The 16,157-nt window shown below is 43.5% G+C and overlaps 1 protein-coding gene and 1 long non-coding RNA gene across 3 annotated transcripts in view; both read right to left on the bottom strand.

Annotated features, from left to right (window-relative positions):
- Positions 1 to 16,157, bottom strand: part of PITPNC1 (phosphatidylinositol transfer protein cytoplasmic 1) — a 322,862-nt gene that overhangs the window by 299,529 nt on the left and 7,176 nt on the right. The gene's annotated exons all lie outside the window — the stretch shown is intronic.
- LOC116525791 lies at positions 90 to 12,903 on the bottom strand. Its single transcript, XR_004257824.1, has 3 exons — positions 12,021 to 12,903; positions 3,642 to 3,647; positions 90 to 100 (listed from the first exon to the last, which is right to left on the bottom strand). It is a non-coding gene; the product is annotated as an uncharacterized LOC116525791 (long non-coding RNA).

Raw genomic sequence — 16,157 nt, 5'->3', positions numbered from 1 at the left:
AAAATTCCAGTGATCTCAGCATTGGTCCTCCGGCATCTAAGATCACTAAATAACGGCCCATGGGCCAAATGCCACCCACACCCTGTTTTTGCCTCTCCAACTACAGATGGGTTTTGCATTTTTAAATGGTTGGGGGAAAAAATCAAAAGGCACATCATATTTCATGGCATGTGAAAATTTTACGAATTTCAAATTTCAGTGTCCACTAATAAAATGTGACTGGAACATAGCCACGCCTATTCATTTATGTGTTGCCTATGCCTGCCTTCAGGTTACAAGGTCAGAACTGAGTCGTTGCAACAGAGACCTTATGGCTTGCAAGTCTGAAGTATTGCTATCTGGCCATTTGCATAAAAAGTTGGTTGACCTCTGCTCTAAAGCATTGTGTTCAATATTTTCTAAAGGACAATCACAAAGAGGAACCACAGGAATGGTGGAGGGAGACCAAAGCGTTTCATAAGTTGAATCTCTGAAGGAATTGAGAGTAATAAGCCAGCAGAAGAGAAGATCAAAGGATAACATTACAGATTTCTTTAAATTTTTAAAGAGTCGGCATGCGGAAGGGGCTTGTGTTTGTGTCATTACGGTGGTACAAATGATCCTGAAATCTGCAAGGAGTCAGGTATCGACTAAACATAAGAAAGCATCTTCCAACAAATCAAAGTGGAAAATCATAGAGGTTATATTACCAAAAGAGCCCACACCCAAGCGATGGCCGGTATTAAGCCCAGAGGCAAGATGATTGCCATCCAAGATTATTGTAGGAAGGACTCTTACAGTGGGTAGGAAGTTAAACTGGTTTAATACTCAGGTTCTTTCTATGATTTCATCTTAAAAGAAGGAAAATTGGCCAGGCGTGGTGGCTTATGCCTGTAATCCCAGTAACTTAGGAGGCCGAGGTGGGTGGATCGCTTGAGGTCAGGAGTTCGAGACCAGCCTGGTTAACATGGTGAAACGCCATCTCTACTAAAAATACAAAAATTAGCTGGGTGTGGTGGCGCATGCTTGTAATCCCAGCTACTCAGGAGCCTGAGGCAGGGGATCGCTTGAACCTGGGAGGCAGAGGTTGCAGTGATATAGTTAGCCGAGATTGCGCCACTGCACCCCAGCCTGGGTGACGTGACAGAGTGAGACTACATCTAAAAAAAAAAAAAAAAAAAAAAAGGAAAGAAAAAACGGAAAGAAAGAAAATCATAATTGGCAGGTGAAAGCATAACAAACCATTTCCGCCACCACATTCGCAAAGAATTAGACTCTACAGGGAAATCTACTTTTATTATTTATTTATATACATATTTTATTATATATAGTTATATATAATAAACATATATCAATTAAAATGGGCATGTTAAAAGGAGGCCTTTAATTTACATAGAGTACATCAGCTATAATAAGAATCACATTAGGAAAAGAAGGCTTATTTTTAGAAAGAGGACTCTGGTTACACAAAATAAGGAAAGGACATTCACTGCTAAATAAAATGAGCTGAAATCTTTCCTTGTGTTACTACAGGAAATCAGCATGGCACTACTTGAAAGAGGAAAAAAGTCTATATATAAAACGGAAAGGGGGAGGAATGCGTTTAAGCAAAAAAATCACGCTAAACTATAAACTACAGTTAAGGGCACAGTCGTGTGACTTATTTGCACCAGATTTATTCGCAAAATAGTTTTACAAATGACTTCCCAAAGCACAGCCACCTGTTAGGCTGTTATTTTGGCCTATTTCCAATGGCAATCTTGTCACCCGAGCAAGAGACACACCACCATAGCAACATAAACATCAGGGTGCTGGAGAATGAAATTTACAGTAGCAATTTATAGCCCCTGCAGGGCTGGAAATAAACTAATCCTTAAGCCTTTATGACTATGACACAACATTCCCACTGGGCAAACTTAGATCCTATGGACACTTCAGGATTTCCCATAGGCCATTTGGAAAGCAGAGACTCCAAAATACCTATTGTACTAGAGGATCCCACTAAAATAAAGGCATTTAAATGTGAGAGTATCTAGCCCAGCATGATCATCAGGTGTTTTCACACCCCCCACAAATGGACAATGATCATGACCCTTTGTATTTGCAGAGTAGGCTCCATATTACATGAGATTAGCCCCTAATACAAATCAAAAGAGGGGCATTTGACAGTTGAGAAAATGAACAGGTAAGGCCCAGGAAAATGAGTCTTTCTCAATCAAATCATGGATATCACACAGCAAGGACTGACTAGGTCTTCTGTGTCCACACTCTTCCACAGTATTGCACCAACCTCAACCAGAAACCCCAGTTCCGAGCAACTTACAGGTACTTTGGCTCAGGGAGATAAAATGCAAAGGTGTGTCATCAAATGAAAGGGCAGAGTAAAAATGAAAGAGAAATCAAGTTTGAAAGCAACCATGCCTCTTTTCAGGGGTACGTTTTTGCATTGTTGGAATTTGCCATTGGATATTGGAATACATTCTTAAATAAATGTGGTTATGTTATACATCATTTTCATGCACAATTCTCGCTTTTTTTTTTTTTTTTGCTAATGACTTATTACTTGCTGTTTATTTTATATTTATTTTAGACTATGGAAATGACGTTACACAAAAAGCAAATTTGAGCGATTTTCTTATTCGAGTTCAAAATGGGTTGTAAAGCAGTAGAGACAACTCTCAATATCAACAATGCATTTGGCCCAGGAACGGCTAAAGAATGTACAGTGCAGTGGTGGTTCAAGAAGTTTTTCAAAGGAGACAAGAGCCTAGAAGATGAGGAGCGCAGTGGCCGGCCATTGAAAGTTGACAACGACCAATTGAGAACAATCAACAAAGCTGATCCTCTGCTGGGTGTGGTGGCTCGCACCTGTAATCCCAGCTCTTTGGGGGGCCGAGGTGGGCAGATCATGAGGTCAAGAGTTCGAGACCAGTCTGGCTAACATGGTGAAACCCCCGTCTCTACTAAAAATACAAAAATTAGCTGGACGTGGTGGCATGTGCCTATAATTCCAGCTACTCAGGAGGCTGAGGCAGGACAATCACTTGAACCCAGGAGGCGGAGGTTGCAGTGAGCTGAGATTGCACCATGGCACTCCAGCCTGGGCCATAGAGTGAGGCTCCATCTCAAAAAACAAACACAAAAAGCTGATCCTTTTACAACTACGCAAGAAGTTGCCAAAGAACTCAACGTCGAGCATTCTGTGGTTATTCGAAATTTGAAGCGAATCAGAAAGGTGAGAAAGCTGGATAAGCGGGTGCCTCATGAGCTAAGAGAAAATCAAAACAAAAGTCATACTGAAGTGTTGTCTTCTCTTATTCTATGCAACAACTACGAACCATTACTCCATCGGATTGTGATGGGCAATGAAAAGTAGATTTTATGACAACTGGCGATAATCAGCTCAGTGGTTGGACTGAAAAGACAATCCAAAGCCCTTCCCAGAGCCAAATTTACACCAAAAAAAGATCACGGCCACTGTTTGGTGGTCTGCTGCTGGTCTGATCCACTACAGCTTTCTGAATCCCAGCGACACCATTGCAGCTGAGAAGCATGCTCAGCAAATCGATGAGATGCACCAAAAACTGCGACTCTGCAGCCAGCACTTGTCAGCAGAAAGGGACCAATTCTTCACGACAACACCCAACTGCATGTCTCGAAACCAGTGCCTAGAAAGTTGAACCGATCGGGCTACAGAGTTTTGCCCCATCTGCCACATTCACCTGACCTCTTGCCAACTGACTACCACCTCTTCAAGCATCTCCACAACTTTGGGTAGGGAAAACGCTTCCACAACCAGCAGGATGCAGAAAACGCTTTCCAAGAGTCTGTTGAATCCCAAAGCAAGGATTTTTATGTTATAGGAAAAAAAAAAGACTTATTTCTCATTGGCAAAAATGTGTTGATTGTAATAGTTCTTATTTTGATTAACAAAAGTGTGTTTGAGCCTAGTTACAATAATTCAAAATTCATGGTCTGAAACCACAGTCACTTTTGCACCAACACTTGCCGTTGGGGGCGGCAATTACCAGAACTTAAAAAGTGAACACTTTAAGTATTGGTGCAAAAGCAAGTGGTCAGCTGTGGCCAGATTTGCAATTCAAAAAGATCCAAGAAAAGCAGAAAGCAGCCAGGCTGTAATCCTGTAATCCCAGCACTTTGGGAAGCCGAGGCAGGCAGATCACGAGGTCAGGAGTTCGAGACCAGCCTGGCCAACATGGTGAAACCCTGTCTTCGCTAAAAATACAAAAATTAGCTGGGCATGGTGGCATGTGCCTGTAATCTCAACTACTCAGGAGGCTGAAGCAGGAGAATTGTTTGAACCCAGGAGGCAGAGGTTGAGGTGAGCTGAGACTGTGCCACTGCACTCCAGCTTGGGCGACAGGGCGAGACTCCATCTCAAAAAACAAACAAAAAAAAAGAAAACCCAAAAGCAAGTTGAACATCCTGACTGGAGATGAGACACACCCAAACGTGTGTCTTGAGGTGGTTGCGAAGTCCTCTGGTCTGAGCCAGGGTGAGCAGGCGTTACGCCAGCCCGTGATTTTGAGAGATGTCCAGGGCAGATCCTAAGCTCAGCAGAAAGCAACATAAGCCTGGACCACAGCCCTAAAATCCAATCCATTAACGCTGACTTAATTTCTCCACTCTATCTCTTTACTTTGTTCTTTACTTTTCTCAAAAAGAGAGGCCTGGAAGACCCTTGGGGCATTTCCTTCTTGAGATCTACAGAACAGACTGTTGGCCAGGACAGCCCTGAGGTGGCCATTCTGGAGAAGAAAAATACGTGAACCTATGATGAAGCTTCTGTGATACCAGGGATCTGGCTGCTTTTGATCTAATAACCAGTACTGAACTCCCTCTGTAAAAAATAAGATGGTCGCCAGGCGCAGTGGCTTACACCTGTAATCCCAGCATTTTGGGAGAATGAGGCAGGAGGATCGCTTGAGCCCAGGAGTTCAAGAACAGCTTGGGCAACATAGTGATACCCTGTCTCTAAATTTTTTTTTTTTTAATTAGCCCAGCGTGGTGGCACACACCTGTGGTCCCAGTTACTCAGGAGGCTGATGAGCTCAGCGAGGTGAAGCCTGCAGTAAGCAGTGATTGCACCACTGCACTCCAGTCTGGGCAACAGAGCGAGACCCCATCTCAAAAAATAAAGGCCAGGTGCGGTGGCTCACACCTGTAATCCCAGCACTTTGGGAGGCTGAGGCTGGTGGATCACCTGAGGTCAGGAGTTCGAGACCAGCCTGGCCAACATGATGAAACCCATCTCTACTAAAATACAAAAATTAGCCAGGTGTGGTGGCAGGTGCCTGAAATCCTAGCTACTTAGGAGGCTAAGGCAGGGAATTGCTTGAACCTGGGAGGCGGAGGTTGTAGTGAGTGAGCTATCATGCCACTGTACTCCAGCCTGGGTGACAGAATGACACTCTGTCTCAAAAATTAATAAATAAATAAAAATAAAAAATAAGATGTCTTTGACAAACATAACCAAAATGTAAAAGAAACAACTCCTACAGAACAGGGTCAAAAGGCTGAGCACCTACATAAATAATGGCTAATATTAAATATACTTAACCCTTCAAAAGTGTTTTTCTTGAAAAGGCTTATGGGGATTATTCCCCTGGGACTCCTAATAGCTTAATTACCTTGAAAACACACATGCACACACCACCACCCCCAAGCTCCTTTTCAGCCAAATTTGGGCAAAAAAAAAAAAAAAATCTCAAAGTATGCCCATATCTGCAGTATTATAAGTCATACTGCTGAAAAACATAATTACACTCAGCTAAGTCCAAGTTTCCATCAGACACAATCCAAAAGAGATGAACTATTAAGTCCTGAATCTAAAGATTTTTCATTTTGAACATGATGCGTCTTCATGGGCAGCAAAAACATATTATCAAAAAATGGGTCTCTTCAATAGCCCGGGGTTTGAGTCTCTAGCCTGTAAGGTACAATCTGTACGCCGATGACTAAATGCAATTCTAGTTACCAAACTCCTGGCACTTGAGTGGGGGGCAGAAGTAAATAACCACATTTATATCTTTAAACCTGTCTTATTTTCACCATCTTGTTTTGTTTTGTTTGTTTGTTTGTTTTTAAATAGAAACAGGGTTTCACCAAGTTGATCAGGGTGGTTTCGAACTCCTGGCCTTGTAATCTGCTGGCCTCAGCTTCCCAAAGTGCTGACATTACAGGAGTGAGCCACCATGGCCAGCCCACAGCATTTTTAAGTATTTAGAAAAACCACTCTCATCCACTGTGTCACTTTTATGGAGGATGATGATTCATGTGGGATGTAAGGGCCACATCAGTCTTTTCATCAGCACCAACGTTGCCATTATTATTTCAAGTCAGGGAAAACTCAGCAAAATGTTCCCGATGGAGGGCCATGCCACCAGAGCACTAACTATAGGAAATTTCAGAAGATGTGCTCATCGGCTCAAGCGCAAGCTTCTCTAGTGATAATCCCTGTCTTCAAAACAACCTGTCCAGGCCAGGTGTGGTGGTTCTTACCTGTAATCTCAGCACTTTGGGAGGCCAGGGCAGGAGGATTGCTTGCGGCCAGGAGTTCAAGACCAGCCTGAGTAATGTAACAAGACACTTCCCTGCCCATCTCTACAAAAAGACAAAATTAGCCAGACATGGTGGTGCAGGCCTGTTGTCCTGGCTACTCCGGAAGATAGAGAGAGCCGGGGAGTGTGAGGTTACAATGAGTCATGATGGTGCCACTACACTCCAACCTGGGCAACAGAGCAAGATCCTATCTCTTAAAGAAAAACAAAAAACAAAAGACTTGTCCAGATAAGCAGGTGATTATAGATCCCTTTTCTCAGGCATCTATCTAGTGATGTTTTTCTACGTTAATTGCTAATTACCAGTTTAATAAGAGCATTGTTTACTATACGTTTAAAAATATATACATAGCCGGGCGCGGTGGCTGAAGCCTGTAATCCCAGCACTTTGTGAGGCCGAGGCGGGTGGATCACGAGGTCAAGAGATCGAGACCATCCTGGTCAACATGGTGAAACCCCGTCTCTACTAAAAATACAAAAAATTAGCTGGGCATGGTGGCACATGCCTGTAATCCCAGCTACTCAGGAGGCTGAGGCAGGAGAATTGCCTGAACCCAGGAGGCGGAGGTTGCGGTGAGCCGAGATCGCGCCATTGCACTCCAGCCTGGGTAACAAGAGCGAAACTCCGTCTCAAAAAAAACCGTAAAAAAAAAAAAATATATATATATATATACATAAATAGATATGGGGTCTCTCACTATGTTGCCCATGCTCATGGGCCTCAGACTCCTAGGCTGAAGCGATCCTCCCACCTTGACCTCCTAAAGTGCTGGGATTACAGGCATGAGCACGAAGACTGGCCTTCTGTAACCTTCGTGGTGTAGATGTGTAATGTTTTGGTAACATTAAGGGTTTAAGAAACATCTTTTGTCCCTGGTAGGAAAATGCTTCTCAGACTGGATTGAAACTCTGAAAAATTAACATTTTTCTAGATACTTTTTTGGACAGTGTCCATGACAAACTGCTCCTTGAAAGTGGCAGGACCATTGTACCACGAAATCTAATAAAGCCCAGGTCACTGGCTACAGCGAGCTGAAAGCTCTATTTGTAGACATCACTAAGAGAATTGACAAGAATGAAATGTTACACAGTTAACTTATTCATATGCCGTTACACTGAATTAAGTTATATTTTTCTCTTGAGTCAAACATTTCTAAAATCCCAAAAACTATGCTAACATTTTAAATAGTCTTCCTTACTCAGAAAAGGGGTATAAATAATATATGTTTCTACCTGCCACAGCACTGTCTTTAGTCAAATATTCTGTCTTCTACCTTAAAAGAACACTGGTCAGTGCCAACCCTGCTTGCTTGAATGCATCTAAAATCAGTATTTTTCTGCCTTAGTAAGTAATTCTGTTAAATGATGATACAGTAATATTTCTAAATTAAAGTTGCCAAGTACGTCGCTTGCTGCAAAGGTGAAGGTCACTAACTGAGTGATTAATGCTACCCACATACAGATATGGGTCCGTGTTGTCATTTTCTTCTTTTAACAGAGGACAGAATTCAGAAAAAATTCTAGTTAGCTCTCATTAAAGTTGATTGGGTTTGTTTCAAGAAATGATGAATGAGTTTAATGATAAGTAATATAACCAATTTAAAAAAAAAAACAACCTGACCACATGCCTAGAGTAGTCAAATTCACAGAGACAGAAAGTAGCGTGGTGGTCGCCAGGGGCTTTGGGTTGGAGAAATAGGGATTTAGGGTTTAATGGATACAGGGTTTCAATTTTGCAAGATGAAAACGGTTCTACCGATGGGTAGTGGTGATGGTTGGACAGCAATGTAAAGGTACCTAATGCTACTAAAGCTGTATACTCAAAAAGGGTTAAGACGGCAAACTTTGCATCATGTGTATTTTAACACGTTTTTCTTTTATTATTATTTTTTCCTTTTTTGGTTGTTGTTGTTGTTGTTGAGGTGGAGTCTTGCTCTGGAGCCCAGGCTGGAGCGCAGTGGTGTGATCTCCAGTCACTGAAACCTCTGCCTCCTCGGTTCAAGCAATACTCCTGCCTCAGCCTCCCGAGTAGCTGGGATTACAGATGTGCACCACCACACCCAGCTAACATTTTGTATTTTTTAGTAGAAACAGGGTTTCACCACATTGGCCAGGCTGGTTTCCAACTCCTGACCTCAAGTAATCCACCTGCTTTGACCTCCCAAAGTGCTAGGATTACAGGCGTGAGCCACCGCGCCCGGCCATTTTAACACATTTTTTTAAAAACAATAAACATTAGGCCGGGCGCGGTGGCTCACGTCTGTAATCCCAGCATTTTGGGAGGCCAAGGTGGGCGGATCACGAGGTCAAGAGATCGAGACCATCCTGGCCAACATGGTGAAACCCTGTCTCTACTAAAACATACAAAAATTAGCTGTGCATGGTGGCGTGCACCTGTAGTCCCAGCTACTCGGGAGGCTGAGGCAGGAGAATTGCTTGAACCCAGGAGGCAGAGATTGCAGTGAGCCAAGATTGAGCCACTGCACTCCAGCCTGGTGCCTGGCGACAGAGCAAGACTCTGTCTCAAAACAAAACAAAACAAAAAATAAACATTAATAATAAACTGACCAGGATATACCCATCCAATTAAATGCAGTCCCGTTCAAATAGTGTCCTTTTAGGTAACAACATATTTATTTCAATAGTGCTGATACAAAGCAAAACATTTCTGAATCTCCCCTGCAGAACCTAAGGCAGGTTTTGGGGTGCTTTTTTAAAATTTTTAACATTCTTTATCATTTCGAATTTTGAAAAGTCTTTGAGAGTTTCATTTTCAAAATAATAACCACGTTAAATCTTAAAATATTTATTTCAGCTAGACGTAGTGGCTCACACCTATAATCCCAGCACTTTGGGAGGCCAAGGCCGGTAGATCACTTGAACTAGCAAGTTTGAGACAAGTCTGAACAACATGGTGAGACCTGGTATCTTAAAAAAAATTATTTTAGTCCACATGCAGTGTAACTATAAAAGAATAATGTTAATCTGCCTGTGTAGCTTAGAAGCTGGATCTGGAAGCACTGCTAAGAAAAAGTGAGCAGGGGGTTTCCAAGGCACAGGCATGTCAGATGGAAGGGTAAATACATAACTCTGCATAGTACATTCTGATCATTTTTAATGCCTTCCAATTTGCTTACCTCCACCCAAAGAATTTTAAGTTTTCAACAAAATGTGCCAAAGACATGGTGCCGCTTGTCTGTTCCCATCATTTTCAGATACTAATTTTGAGAAACTCACAGGTGCTCACGAGCTAACATCTCTGCTGGCGATGCCTAGGGAAGCCAAAGGTTTTTACTGTTATCAAAAGGAATAATTTCCAAGAGTGTAGGGGCGGTTCTCTTTTTAGAGCACGAACTACAAAAGGTATTTTCAAAGAGGAATATGATTCATTTATTAGAGTTAAAATGCAGAATGTCACTTGGTTTAATACTTGGGTAAAATTGATCATTTGATGGGAGATAAAATTTCTGGGCCACTCTCTTCTCTTACTGGGACAGAACGTCACCTTTTCCTAATTATTTCCTTTCATAATCCTGAAGGGTTATTTAATCTCTAAGAAATTGGATTATTTTTGGCCGGGCACGGCGGCTCACTCCTGTAATCCCAACACTATGGGAGGCCGAGGTGAGCAGATCAGCTGAGGTCAGGGATTTGAGACCAGCCTGGCCAACATAGTGAAACTCCATCTCTACTAAAAACATAAAAATTCGCCGGCACAGTGGTGGGTACCTGAAATCCCAGCTACTTGGGAGGCTGAGGCAAGAGAATCACTTAAAACTGGGAGGCGAAAAAAAAAGAAAAACAAAACAAAACAAAACAAAAAAACAAAAACAACAACAACAACAAAAAACAACTGGGAGGCAGAGGTTGCAGTGAGCTGTGATCGCGCCACTGCACGCCAGCCTGGGCCACAGAGTGAGACTCCATCTCGCAAATATATAAATACATAGTTATTTTCAACATAAAAACACACAAACTAATGCTCAGAAACACCTGCATGTGGCCTTAATACAGCAAATATAATCAGAACTGAGTGTGTGTGTGTGTGTGTGTGTGTGTGTGTGTGTGTGTGTGTAAAATGATGGGAAACAGTCTTTGGAGATCAGTGGCTTAGATTAGGTACTTAAACAACATTATTAAAGGCTATCATCAAATTACATTTGTTTGTCCAATCCTATTTCTCTGGGTGATTCAGTCTAGAAAAGAAACAACACCCTAAAGATGGTCAGATATGATGCTAAAGGAATTAAAGAGTGACTTTTTTCTTTGCTCGGGAATAAACAGGAATTCTAAAAAGCTAAACTTCAGCCAAGCTTAAAAAGATAAAGAAAAAAGGCTGGGCGTGGTGGCTCAGGCCTGTAATCCCAGCACTTTGGGAGGCCAAGGTGGGCGGATCACAAGGTCAAGAGATCAAGACTATCCTGGCCAACATGGTGAAACCCTGTCTCTAAAAAACAAAAACAAAACAAAACAAAAAAAATACCACAAGCTAAAAAAAGTCATTAGATCAATCTGACCAAGAACTTACGTTGACCACATGTTTAGATGCGTGAGTCGACTTCCACTAACGTCCGATGAGGAGTTTTAAGAGAGGCCCCTTTTGTCAAAATGCTGGGAAATGAAAGAATGAGTCACTTTATTGCTTGATGTCAAAATCTTGGTGAGCTCTGGTTCAGTATTTCTAAGTCAACAAACAGTCTTGTAAAACGTGGCTCAGGCAGTCAGCCAGGAAGTGGTTGGTGACCCCAAACTCCTTCCTCCACTATGGTTTGCAAAGCCGGTGGCCAAGACAGTGCGTCCCCTGCAGTGGGGCTCTCCTCTAGCAAATGCCACCTGGGAGATTTGCCCAGCAAAACCTGGTGTGATTTTTCCCATCCTAGACGAACACTGTTGAGATGGGGTTTAAATAGCCAGTTAGCCACCCTCAGAATAAAGCCCTTGATGGGAAGAAGGCTTAAGGACATCTGCCAGACATACAAAGGACTTATGTGCCATGTGGAACCATCTCCTCCTGAATGTGTATTCTGGGTTTTATTCTGCCAACACGTGATTTCCCATTCAACCCTCACAGAAAGCAGAGACATGCATCTGGAGTCAGAGCCAGAACAATCCTGGGTTCCTCCCAGAGCTGGTTTTTCCACTCATGATAGCCACAGCCTCCATCCCCTTGTAGGGACTCCTAAGGATCCTTAGCCCTGACAAGGAAGGCTCCCCGACCCCTGCAGCCCTGTAGCTGGCCTTAGGGCAGCTATTCAAGCCATGTACTTTTTTCCCTCTAAGTATCATGTCCTGACCTAAATTGCAGTCATTCTGGCCCAAATCTGGCAGATTTTTTTCCCACACTGCTGCAGAAGAGAACCTCCTTCCCTGAAAGTCTGTCTAAATTCAAGACAACCAGAGCCATCTCCTTAAGGACGGGGATGGTAACCTTTCCATTTACGCAGAATTCAAATTCAGCACTCTCTGCCTCTCAATGGCTCTCTCTCTCTCTCTGAACATGGGCATCTATTCTGCTCCAACAAATCTGTAAGCACTTTTCTTTCTGAAAAACAACTTTATTGAAATGTACTTTACATACCAATTCAGTGATTCCTGGTACACTTACAGAGCTGTGCAGCCATGGCCATCATCTATTTTTAAATGGCAAGAAAACCTCTCCAGTGTCCTCAGGCCCAGGAGTTCCAGAAGGCAGGGATCTACCTGTCTTGTTAGCCACTCCAGACCCAGCACCCGGCACAGAGCAGGAATTCAATAGAGTACCTGTGAATGGATGGTGTCCTGACGTCAGTCTGCAACTTCCATAGCCCTGTTTTCCAGATTCAAGAAATAACTACTTCTCTCTTCCACTGGAAACTGGATTCAGCTAATATCTCTAAGAGAGGCAGGATGGCCTCCAAGCTTCCCACTGACTGGTGAGCCCGTTTGGAAAAGAGTCGAGAAGTGAGAGACAGCAAGTCGGAGAGATCTGCAGTTGCAGTAGAAGCTCTCCCGCTGGACTTGCAAGAGAAAACTGACGTGTCGTGGAGAGGGCCACATGGCAGGACATGGCAGGTGGCCTCTAGGAGCCAGCCTCTAACTGATAGACTGTAAGGAACTGCATTCTGATTATGCCAACAACGGTGTGAGCCCTGAAGACAGCTCCAAGCTCCAGAAAGAAAGGCAGGCTGGCTGACACCTTGACGTCAGCCTTATGAGACCCTGAGCAGAGAATCCAGCCATGCCATACCCAGACTTCTGAGCTACAGAATTTGTGCGCTAATAAATGCGTGTTGTTTTAAGCCACTGAGTTTGTGATCTTTGTAACACAGCAATAGAAAACTAATATATGGCCAGGCACAGTGGTTCACTTTGGGAGGCCGAGGTGGGTGGATCATCTGAGGTCAAGAGTTCAAGACCAGCCTGGCCAACACGGTGAGACCCCCGTCTCCACTAAAAATACAAAAATTTCCCAGGTGTTGTGGTGCACGCCTGTAGTCCCAGCTATTAGGGAGACTGAGGTGGGAGGATTGCTTAAACCCGAGAGGCAGAGCTTGCAGTGAGCTGAGATCATGCCACTGCACTCCAGCCTGGGTGACAGAGCAAGACTATGTCTCAAACAGAAACAAGAAAAGAGACCAGGCGTGGTGGCTAACCCCTGCAACCTCAGCACTTTGGGAGGCCAAGGCGGGTGGATCATACAGTCAGGAGTTCAAGATCAGCCTGGCCAACAAGGTGAAACCCCGTCTCTACTAAAAATACAAAAATTAGCCAGACATGGTGGTGGGCACCTGTAATCCCAGCTACTCAGGAGGCTGAGGCAGGAGAATCACTTGAACCCGGAGGCAGAGGTTGCAGTGACCCGAGATCATGCCATTGTACTCCAGCCTGGGTGCAAGAGCAAGACTCCATTTCAAAAAAAATAAAAATAAAAAAAAGAAAAGGAAAGAGAACTAATATACATCCTCTTCTGGGAGGTGGGAGTAAAGCAGCCTGATGACAATAACTCCTAGATAGATATGACTGATTTCAAACTTCTCAGGGGTATCACTAAGAAATTTTTTAAATGAAGATGTTTTAAATACAAAATAATCTCTAATTGGTAAAATTTCAAGCAGTATGAAATGTAAGTGAAAAAGTTTTAAACGATTTTTTAGGACATAGAGAATCAGTGTTCCTTAAAAGGTTTCTGTTTTTTTTCAGCTTCCTATCCATTCTCTCAGCAAGTATTTACCAAGTGTGGCCCCTAAGTTTAAGCACCAGAGCCTTATTATCCAATATGGCAGCCGCAAGCCACTCACGGTCCTTGAGCACTGTAGGGTGGCCAGTGCAAATTACGATGTGTCTCCACAGAAAATACACACCCGATTTCAAAGACTTAGTGTGAAAATAAAAGATCATATCAGTGTTTTCTCATGTGGATTACATGTTGAAAAGATAATGATGGCAACAGATAACAAACAAGTAAACACAGTAAGTACAAATTGCGATAAATGCTATGAAGGAATAAACAAGTGTGGCGAGGTAGATAATAGGGGAAATGATCAGGGAGAATATGAAAAGAAAGCTATTTTATTTTATTTTATTTTGAGACAGAGTCTCGCTCTGTCACCCAGACTGGAGTACAGCCTGGATCTCAGCTCACTGCAACCTCCACCTCCCAGGTTCAAGCAATTCTCCTTCCTCAGTCTCCCGAGTAGCTGGGATTACAGGGGCGCTACCACCATTACCAGCTAATTTTTAGATTTTTATTAAAGATGGGGATTCACCATGTTGGCCAGGCTGGTCTCAAACTCCCGACCTCTAGTGACCCATTCTCCTCAGCCTCCCAAAGTGCTGGGATTACAGGCGTAAGCCACTGCACCCAGCCAGGGGAAAGCTATTTTAGATGGGGAAAGGTGCTGTAGATGGAGTGTCAGGAAAGACGATGCTAAGGGTGTGATGTTTCCCTTATAAACCCACGAGTTTGGTATAAACTTTCAAGTTCTAACCCAGGACAGCAGCAGGGGTTAGGAGCATGAAAGGGCGGTAAAAGGCAGGTTGGTCAATTGCAGGCCATCACACTGCTCTCTTCCCACTGGGTCTCATGTACATGGCGCCCCCTGGCGGTGTGCAGCCTTGCAACCCTGTTCATTTGAACAGTTTGGATGCTATTTGTAAATTCGAGGTTGCATAGCACAAAAAGTAAAGCTTCCAAGAAAATTTTTCTGGACAACTTTACATTTTCCAGATACGATTGGTTTGTCCGTTTTAATATTTATAATATACTTGTGTCTCATCCTCCTTGTAACCTACAGGAAAAATCTTCACTTGGGAATACCACAAAATTCCTTATTTCTAGTCTGAAATTCTCCTTTTCCTCTCCCAGCGAATTTGTTAAAGAGACATAAAAGCTTTCACTACAAGTTAGCTGATTTCTAGAACTCAGTCTGTTTCTCTGAACTGGGGCAAAAGTGTTACTTAGTTTTCAAAAAAAGTTTTCAGACTTGCCTAACACTACAGACCTCCAGGCAACAGAAAGCAGGCCAAAGCCCACACGAGCCAGCCAGGGTGCTGCGGTTTCACTCAGGCCGCTAAAGCAATGAACCTAGACGTACTTTTCCAGTAATTACTGCCCCTGAAAAACACATTTACTGCCTGTCATTGTGCTTACACTTTAAAAACCTAAAATGTTGTGGTTCCCCGCTCCCCATCCCATACATACACGAAGCGCTTAAAGAGGTTGAATGTTTAAAGTGTATTAATTTATTCTAGGCTGGGCGCAGTGGCTCACGCCTGTAATCCCAGCACTTTGGAAGGCTGAGGCGGGAAGATCACAAGGTCAGGAGTTTGAGACTAGCCTAGCCAACATAGTGAAACCCCATCTCTACTAAAAATACAAAAAAAAATTAGCTGGGAATGATGGCGGGCACCTGTGATCCCAGCTACTCAGGAGGCTGAGGTAGGTGAATTGCTTGAAATCTGGGAGGTGGAGGTTGCAGTGAGCCGAGATACTGCCACTGCACCCGCCACTGCACCCCAGCCTGGGTGACAAGAGCAAGAGGGGAGAGGGGAGAGGGGAGAGGAAAGAGGGAGGGGGGGGGGGGGGGGGGGGGGGGGGGAGAAGGAAAGGGGAAGGGGAAAGGGAAAGGGAAGGAAAGGGAAAGGGAAGGGAAAAAACATTATTTTATTGTCTACAATAAATAATATATTTTAATGTCTACAATAAATAATATTCTTCATTCACCTAAAACAACAGCCTTTCTGAAATGAATATTAGTTACTTAGCTTTGGAATATCAGTCACACTCATGCAATCAGACACAAGGTTTCTAAACTGATTTTTAAGAGCCTTAGGAACTTCCTCCATATCACAGTAAGAAAAAGCAAAAGTAGCCGGGCGCGGCGGCTCACGCCTGTAATCCCAGCACTTTGGGAGGCCGAGGTGGGTGGATCACGAGGTCAAGAGATCGAGACCAACCTGGTCAACATGGTGAAACCCCGTCTCTACTAAAAATACAAAAAATTAGCTGGGCATGGTGGCACATGCCTGTAATCCCAGCTACTCAGGAGGCTGAGGCAGGAGAATTGCCTGAACCCAGACTGGAGTGCAATGGCGCGATCTCGGCTCACCGCAACCTCC

Source organism: Sapajus apella, unplaced genomic scaffold (genome assembly GCF_009761245.1).
Source record: "Sapajus apella isolate SASKATOON/1434 unplaced genomic scaffold, GSC_monkey_1.0 scaffold48, whole genome shotgun sequence".
In the NCBI taxonomy this organism is placed as follows: Eukaryota; Metazoa; Chordata; class Mammalia; order Primates; family Cebidae; genus Sapajus; species Sapajus apella.
Note: the sequence above shows the minus strand (reverse complement) of the source record. Positions and strands in the feature narration are given on the sequence as shown.